This window comes from Herpailurus yagouaroundi, unplaced genomic scaffold (assembly GCF_014898765.1).
Source record: "Herpailurus yagouaroundi ecotype Mexico unplaced genomic scaffold, PumYag 205, whole genome shotgun sequence".
NCBI lineage: Eukaryota > Metazoa > Chordata > Mammalia > Carnivora > Felidae > Herpailurus > Herpailurus yagouaroundi.
Window position 1 is genome coordinate 9,804,936 of NW_024412436.1, and position 8,728 is coordinate 9,813,663.

Consider the following 8,728-nt stretch of genomic DNA (forward strand, 5'->3'; position numbering starts at 1 on the left):
TTTATATGGGACTTTGTTTCATTCGCAGTTCCTGCTAGGCAAGAAGGATCATAGCTAGAAGGATGATAATTCCTTCTACAGACTTAATTGGTAAGCCTGAAATTGCTGTGCTGGTTGAATATGAAATTATATCCTCCTTGAAGGAAAACATAATTTAGCACTGGAGCTTTGGGTCATTTAAAGGTAAAATATCATTATGCCTATGTACAAAGGCAAAGTAAAACTTGTATCAAAAATGTTATTTTGGTGCTGGCTTCAGCAGCACATATACTAAAATTGGAATGGTACAGAGATTAGCATGGCCCTTGGGCAAGGAGGACACTCAAATTCGTGAAGAGTTCCATAAAAAAAAAGGTTATTTTGGGGGCACCTGGGTGGCTCAGTCGGTTGAGCATCCGACTTTGGCTCAGGTCATGATCTGGTAGTCCGTGAGTTCGAGCCCCGCGTCAGGCTCTGGGCTGATGGCTCAGAGCCTGGAGCCTGTTTCCGATTCTGTGTCTCCCTCTCTCTCTGCCCCTCCCCCGTTCATGCTTTGTCTCCCTCTGTCCCAAAAATAAAAAAAAAATAAACGTTGAAAAAAAAAAAGAAAAAGAGAATAATAGGTATTTCCTAACTTGAACTCCAAATTCTTCTCTCTCGCTCTCAAAAATAAATAAACATTAAAATCTTTTTCAAATGCTATTTTTGATTAGAAAAGGAAAATAATCAGCATTTCCTAACTTGAACTCCAAATTCTTATTGTTTCACCTTAGGGAGATATTTGATTCTATATTTTACTTCTATTGTGTGTGTTATTGTAAGGGGGAAATGATGAGGATTTAATTTTTACCGAATTAGAAATAATGTGACAGTTTTTTTCCTCAAACTTCCAAAAGTTACCTTTGGACTGATAGCAAGTGGAAAAAACACTAGCCAAAACACTGAAATTTTAGAAAGTTATGAACAGTTGGGACAAGGTTATTATGACAACTTTATTATTACAGTTTTTATTTCTCCTGTAGCTGATAAAATATACACTAGTCTTTACAACTGCTAAAGAGATAGTGAAATGAAAGAACAGAGCTCTTGGTAAAACTGATTTAATTCAACTGTTGTGCTTTTGGCCACAGAGGATCCCATTTATGGTTGGTTGGCATGGATGAGACCATTTACTGTTCCTGAGTGTCCCTGTATGTCCCTGGGTAGTGGCCATCTTTGGCCCTAGGGAGCCTCAGATCATTCTTGTTTCCATTTTGTCTCTCTTTCTTTCCTGACCTTCTTCCTGCTTCTACTCAACGAGAAGTTCCAATATGGGCCAACCACCATATTAGCATTATGCATCCAGAGCTGAATGAGCCTGAGTCTCTGCCTTCATGGAATTCTTGGTGTGGTGGGAAACAGTCACGTATCTTTATCTAACACGGCACATGTTTGTCGTTCCTGATTATCTTAGTCTGTATATTGGGGAAGCCCCAGAGGTTGAGTGTCATGTAGCTATAGTTATTATGAGGTAACCTTAACTATCTGCAGGACAGAACTCCTGAACTGTCTTTGTCAGAATATATTATCCAATATGATATTAGATACTACTTATCTGATATAATATTACATACATAATTGACCCACTAATGCCCATCCAGGAAAACTACAAGTTGCAATTACTGAGGATGCTGTAAGGTTCCACTGGCCCCGAGAATGTCTTTCCATACAGTCTTGTCTTTCCATATGGCTGGCAATTTCTATTTCCAGCATTCAAATGGCCTCTTAAATGAATCTTCCTTAAGAAGCTTATCTCTTTAACCAATTTCACTTTATATTACCCAGATTATCTTTATATCACCAGCACTATGGCGTACTTCTGGTAGAAAGTTGTTAGTCTAGGGGCACTGGGTGGCTCAGTCTGTTGAGTGTCTGACTCTTGATTTCAACTCAGGTCATGATCTCATGTTTCATGGGATTAAGCCCCACATTGGGCTCTGCACTAACAGCACAGAGCCTGCTCAGGATTCTCTCTCCCTCTCTCTCTGCCTCTCCCCCACTCACGTGTGTGTGTGTGTGTGTGTGTGTGTGTGTGTGTGTGTCAATAAATAAATATTAAAAAAAATTGCTAGTCTAGATGCTGTTTCTCCACTTGACAAGGAGCTAATTCTCTGTTTGTAGTAGTGCCCTCTCTGTTCCCAGATAGGGCAGTGAGAGTTCTTTGTTCTATATATGACAAGAGACTTTTACATTTGGATTTCTGTATCAGAAAGGCTGATGCACTAGGAAAAGGAGCATAGGCTAACCTTTAAGCTATCAACTGTTACGTGAGGTTTTTTTTAATCTTTAAGATTAAAATCTTAAGATTAAATTAATTTATTTAATCAAACCTCTTCTATCCATTGCTTTCCAACAGAAAAGAGGAAATGGGTGTGGTGGAAAGAGATCTAGGAGCCCATGGGTCGCTGAGACAATACTGGAGGGCTGGTGTCCTCACAAAGGACGGGGGGAGGGGGACTTTATGTGCCTGAGGGACACGAATAACATCACCTGGAATTTTCTCTGCTCATTCACTGCAATTCCTCCTTTAAAACACTCAAGAAACCTCATTGGGAGGAAGTTAGGTGCTGGGCTAGGTGGTTCTTTCTCTACACATCAGATTCTGGCTGTTTTGATAATGTTTTTACGTACTTATTGTGTGCCACACATATGCTAGGCTTTGAGAATATAAAGAGGCACTAGAGATATGGTCCCTCTCTGTTTTCAAACTCTGCTTAGTGGGGGCAAGAACGTATTTGTTATTCCTCCTTATACCATCAAAGCATAACATCGCATCTGACACTTAGTGTTTTCTACTTATTGGTGGAGACAGACCCTTAACCAGATAATTTCAATGTAAAACAGTAGGTGAGGGGGCACCTGGGTGGCTCAGTCAGTTAAGTCACCAGCCCTTGATTTCAGTTCAGGTCATGATCTCATGGTTGTGAGGAGTTGGGCTCCACATTGGGAGTGGAGCCTGCTTAAGATTCTCTCTCTCTCTCTCTCTCTCTCTCTCTCTCTCTCTCTCTTTCCCTCTTCCCCTCTCCCACTTGTGTGTGTGCATGCTCTCTCTTTCTCAAAAAAAAAAAAAAAAACAAACCACCACTACCACCACCACCAAAGAAACCCCCAAAATAAAGCAGTAGGTGAGAAAGCAATGGAAATCCTCCCAAGAGTCTCCTAACCCAATGTCGGTGAGTCCTAAAGGATCATCACATGTTAACTGGGCCAAGAAGACTGTAGAGAGCTTCCAGACAGAAGGAATGGCATGAGCAAGTTGTGGAAATCTAAAATGGCATGCCTTCTGGAATAACTGCAAGCTGCATGGTGTTAATAAAGCCAAGAGTCCCAGGTGGATCACCGAGAGAGAAAACTTGAGTGGTAAATACAGACCAGACTTGTGCCCTATGGGACATATGGAGAATCTTGGGTTTTACTCTATAGGCAATGAGAAGTCATTTCAAGGTTTTTAAGTACAAATCAATCTTCTGTATGATATTATCTCCCCCTCTGGTAATAATAATATCTAATATGTATTGAATGCCTACTATGTACTAGATACATGTCTAGGTGCTTCACCTGCTTTTCCTTTTCTCATTTTGCAGAAGAGAGAACCTCTACACAGAGAGATTAAGTAACTTGCCCAAGGTCACACTTGTAAGTGTAGAGTTTGAAGTTGAATCGGGTCTTTGTCACTGTAGCCAGAGGCAGGGAGACTCTGCAGGATTTCACAGAGAAGTGTTATAACACCATGGTTTTTTTTTTTTTTTTTTTTTTTTTACTTGAAATGGTTTTTCTTTATAACTAACACTAGATTTTCAAAATCCTGAATCTTTAGAATATACAATTCTTCTTTTTTCTTTCTCCATTGTTCATATGTCTGCCTTTCTTAAAGAGTACAGGGAAAACATTAATTGTGAATTCCTTTTTCTTCCAACATATATGTAAAAGTTATAGATAAGGCATTAATTGGATCACCTAACATACTGAATTTGCTTTTTGTGAATCATTTAAGGATGGAAATACCATTTGCTTCTTTCTTATGTCCCTCCAACCCAGTGGCTTCTTTACTGGAGACTCTAGGTCAGCACTCTCCAGTAGAACTTCGTGTGATGATAGAAATATTCTATTATCTGTGCCATCCAATACTATATGTGTAGCTAATGAGCACTTGAAATGTGGCCAGTGTGCCTGAGGAACTAAAATTTAAATTTTATTTTAATTATTTTAAATTCAAATTTTATTTAATTTTAATTATTTTAAATGTAAATATCCACATATGGCCAGGGGCTACTGTTTTGGACAATATAGGTATAAGACATTTCCATTACAGAAAGCTGTATTGGATAGTGTTACTCTGAAGCATCTACCTTTGTTAAGCAACAACTGCCACCTGTAATCCTAATATTACTGAAAATGAAAGCCTCCTCCATAATGACCTATTAACTTCTATCTGAGAGGCCTTGCTGATAATTTTCCAATTTTTTTCACATTTTCAACATGTATTTATTTTTGGGACAGAGAGAGACAGAGCATGAACGGGGGAGGGGCAGAGAGAGAGGGAGACACAGAATCCGAAACAGGCTCCAGGCTCTGAGCTGTCAGCCCAGAGCCCGACGCGGGGCTCGAACTCACGGACCGCGAGATTGTGACCTGGCTGAAGTCGGACGCTTAACCGACTGCGCCACCCAGGCGCCCCTTTTTCACATTTTCAATTAGATTTTGGATCTCATCCATTGTCTCCTGGGGTAGTAAATTATTCTCTGAAAGCAAACCTCATGAGATCAGTGATTCTTCCACAAGATGTAGAAGTTTTAGAATTCTCATCCTAAAGAATCCACTAAAAAGTCCGCTAGGACTAGTGTTAAAAAGAATAATAGTGTTAAAAAGTGTTAAAACACACAATAGTGTTAAAAAGTATAAAATCCTTAGGGATAAGTTTAACAGAAGAAGTCCAAAATTTATATTTGAAAGTTACAAAATATTGAAAGATGTAAATAAATAGGAAAACATCTCATGCCCATGGACCGGAAGGCTTAATGTTGTTAAGATGACAATATTCCTCCAGTGAATCTGCAGATTCAAAGCCATCCCTCTCCAAATCCCAGCTGAACTCTGTAAAAATTGATAAACTGATTTTCAAATTTATAAGGAATTGCAAGATACCAACCAACGTCAAAATAATCCTGAAAAGAACAAAGTAAAAAGACTCACACTTCCTGATTTCAAAGCTTACTGCAAAGCAGTGGTAATCAGGAAAATGTGGTACTGGCATAAGTATAGACATATGGATCAGCAGGATAGAATCAAGAATCCAGAAGTAGTTCATGTATCTACAGTCAGGTGTTCTTAAACAAGTGTGTCAAAATCATACAATGGGGAAAGAGCAATCTTTTCAACAAACGGTGCTGACACAAGTAGATAGCCCTGTGCAAAAGAATGGAGTTGGACTTATTTCACACTAGAGATAAAAATTAAATCAAACTGGATCGAAGACCTATATGTAAGGGTTAACCTATAAAACTCTTAAAGTAAATCTTTCCGACCTTAGATATGGCAAAGAATTCTTATTAATGACTCTCAAAGCACCAGCAACAAAAGAAAACAGGCAAGTTGGACTTCACCAGAATTAAAAACTTTTATGCTTCAAATACACCATCAAAAAATAAAAAGAGCCCAAAGAATGGAAGTTGTGGGAAAATTATATATCTGATAAGGGATTAGTATGTAGAATATATTAAGTAACTCCTAACTCAATAATAAAAAAAAAAAAAGCAAATAACTCAATTTAAAAATGGGCAAAGTGTCTGGATAGATATTTCTCTGAAGATATACAAATTGTTAATAAGCACAAGAAAAGATGCTCAACATCTTTAGTCATCAGAAAAATGTAAATCTCACCATGAAATACCACTCCAGACCCCCTAGGCTGGCTAGAATTAAAAAGTCAGATAATAACAAGTGCTGGTAAGGATGTAGAAAAAAACAAGAACCCTCACATGTGGCTATTTGGAATATAAAATGTTTCAGCTGCTTTGGAAGACAGTCTGGAAGTTCTCCAAGTGATTAAATATAGAGTTACCATATTATCCAGCAATTCCACTCCTAGATATATATTCAAAAGAAGTTGAAAAATATGTCTGCACAAAAATTTGTACACAGATATTTATAGCAGCATTACTCATAATAGCCAAAAGGTGGAGGTAAATCAACAAACAAATGGATAAACAAAATGTTTATGCAAAATGTTTATATTGTTTATATATATTCCATTATATTCACATAATGGAATTTTATTTGACAATTAAAAAAGAATGAAGCACTGATACATGCTACAACATGGATGAACCTTAAAAATATTATGCTTGTGTGCAAGCAACCAATCACAAAAGACCATATATTGTATGATCCTATTCATTTGGAAATCCAAAATAGGTAAATACAGACAAAAAAGAGGTTGCTTAGGGCTGGGTGGGAAGGGCTGGGGGATAAGACGTGATAGCTTACCAAAATAAAGGAGTTCTTGACCACTAAACCAGCCCTGCAAATAATTTTAAAGAGGACTCTTTGAATGAAGAAAAGACAAAATAAAACAAACAAGACCCAAAGCAACAAAGACTAGAAAGGACCAGAGAACATCACCAGAAACACCAACTCTACAGGCAACAAAATGGCACTAATATCATATCTTTCAGTAGTCACTTTAAATGTAAATGGACTAAATGCTCCAATCCAAAGACATAGGGTATCAGAATGGACAAGAAAACAAAACCCATCTTTATGCTGCTTACAAGAGACTCATTTTAGACCTAAAAACACCTGAAGATTGAAAATAAGGGGATGGAGAACCATCTATCATGCTAATGGTCATCAAAAGAAAGCTGGAATAGCCATATTTATGTCAGACAAACTAGATTTAAAAATAAAGGCTGTAACAAGAGATGAAGAAGGGCATTATATCATAATTAAGGGGTCTATCCACCAAGAAGATCTAACAGTTGTAAATATTTATGCCCCTAACTTGAAGGTACCCAAATATACTAATCAATTAATCATAAACATAAAGACTCTCATTGATAATAATACCATAATAGTAGGGAACTTCAACACCCCACTTACAACAATGGACAGATCATCTAAGCAGAAAATCAACATGGAAACAATGACTTTGAATGATACACTGGGCTAGATGGACGTAACAGATATATTCAGAACATTTCATCCTAAAGCAACAGACTACGAAGTCTTCTTGAGTGTATATGGAACGTTTTCTAGAACAGATCACATACTGGGTTACAAATCAACCATCAACAAGTACAAGAAGATCAAGATCATACATGCATATTATCAGACCACAATGCTGTGAAGTTCGGAATCAACCACAAGAAAAAATTTGGAAAGACCATGGATACTTGGAGATTAAAGAACATCCTACTGATGAATAAATGGGTTAACCAAGAAATTAAAGAGGAAATTAACAAGTACATGGAAGCCAATGAAAAGTGAAAATGCAACAGTCCAAAACCTCTGGGATGCAGCAAAGGCAGTCATAAGAGAGGAGTATATGGCAATCCAGGCCTTCTTAAGGAAGGAAGGAAGGTCTCAGATACATAACCTAACCTTACACCTAAAGGAGCTGGAAAAAAACAGCAAATAAAGCCTAAAACCAGCAGAAGAAGGGAAATAATAAAGATTAGATGAGAAATCAATGATACTGAAATTAAAAAAAAATAATAGAACATATCAACAAAACCAGGAGCTGGTTCTTTGAAAGAATTAACAAAATTGCTAACCCCTTAGCCACACTGATCAAAATGAAAAAGGAAAGGCCTCAAATAAATAAAATCACAAAAGAGGAGAGATCAGAGCCAACATCACAGAAATACAAACAATAATAGAATATTATGAGCAATTATATGCCAACAAATTGGGCAATCTGGAAGAAATGGACAAATTCCTAGAAACATATAAACTACCAAAACAGAAACAGGAAGAAATAGAAAATTTGAACAGACCCATAACCAGTAAAGAAGTTGAATCAGTAATCAAAAATCTCCCAGGGCCGTATGGCTTTCCAGGGGAATTCTACCAAACATCTAAAGAAGAGTTAACACCTATTCTTTTGAACCTGTTCCAAAAAAATAGATATGGAAGGAAAAATCCAAACTCATTCCATGAGTCCAGCATTACCTTGATTTCAAAAACAGACAAAGACCCCACTAAAAAGGACTACAGACCAATTTCCCTAATGAACATGAATGCAAAAATTCTCAACAAGATCCATTGATGTAATGTATTACAACAATACATTAAAAGAATTATTCACCACAATCAAGTGGGATTTATTCCTGGGATGCAGAACTGGTTCAATATCCACAAGTAAATCGATGTGATACATCACATTAATAAAAGAAAGGATAAGAACCACATGATCCTCTCAATAAATGCAGAGAAAGCATTTGACAAAATACAGCATCCTTTCTTGACAAAAACCTCAAGAAAGTAGGGATAGAAGAATCATACCTCAAGATCATAAAGACCATATATGAAAGACCCACAGCTAATATCATCATCAATGGGGAAAAACTGAGAGCTTTCCCCCTAAGGTCAGGAACACAACAGGGATGTCCACTGTCACCACTGTTATCCAAAATAGTGTCAGAAGTTCTAGCCTCAGCAATCAGACAACACAAAGAAATAAAAGGCATCCAGATCAGCAAGTAGGAAGTCA

General features: G+C 37.4%; 1 non-coding gene across 1 annotated transcript; it reads left to right on the top strand.

Moving 5' to 3' along the window:
* Positions 1-246: 246 nt before the first annotated feature.
* On the top strand, positions 247-350 carry LOC121015207 (U6 spliceosomal RNA). The gene has a single exon (XR_005783696.1). It is a non-coding gene; the product is annotated as a U6 spliceosomal RNA (small nuclear RNA).
* Positions 351-8,728: the final 8,378 nt, after the last annotated feature.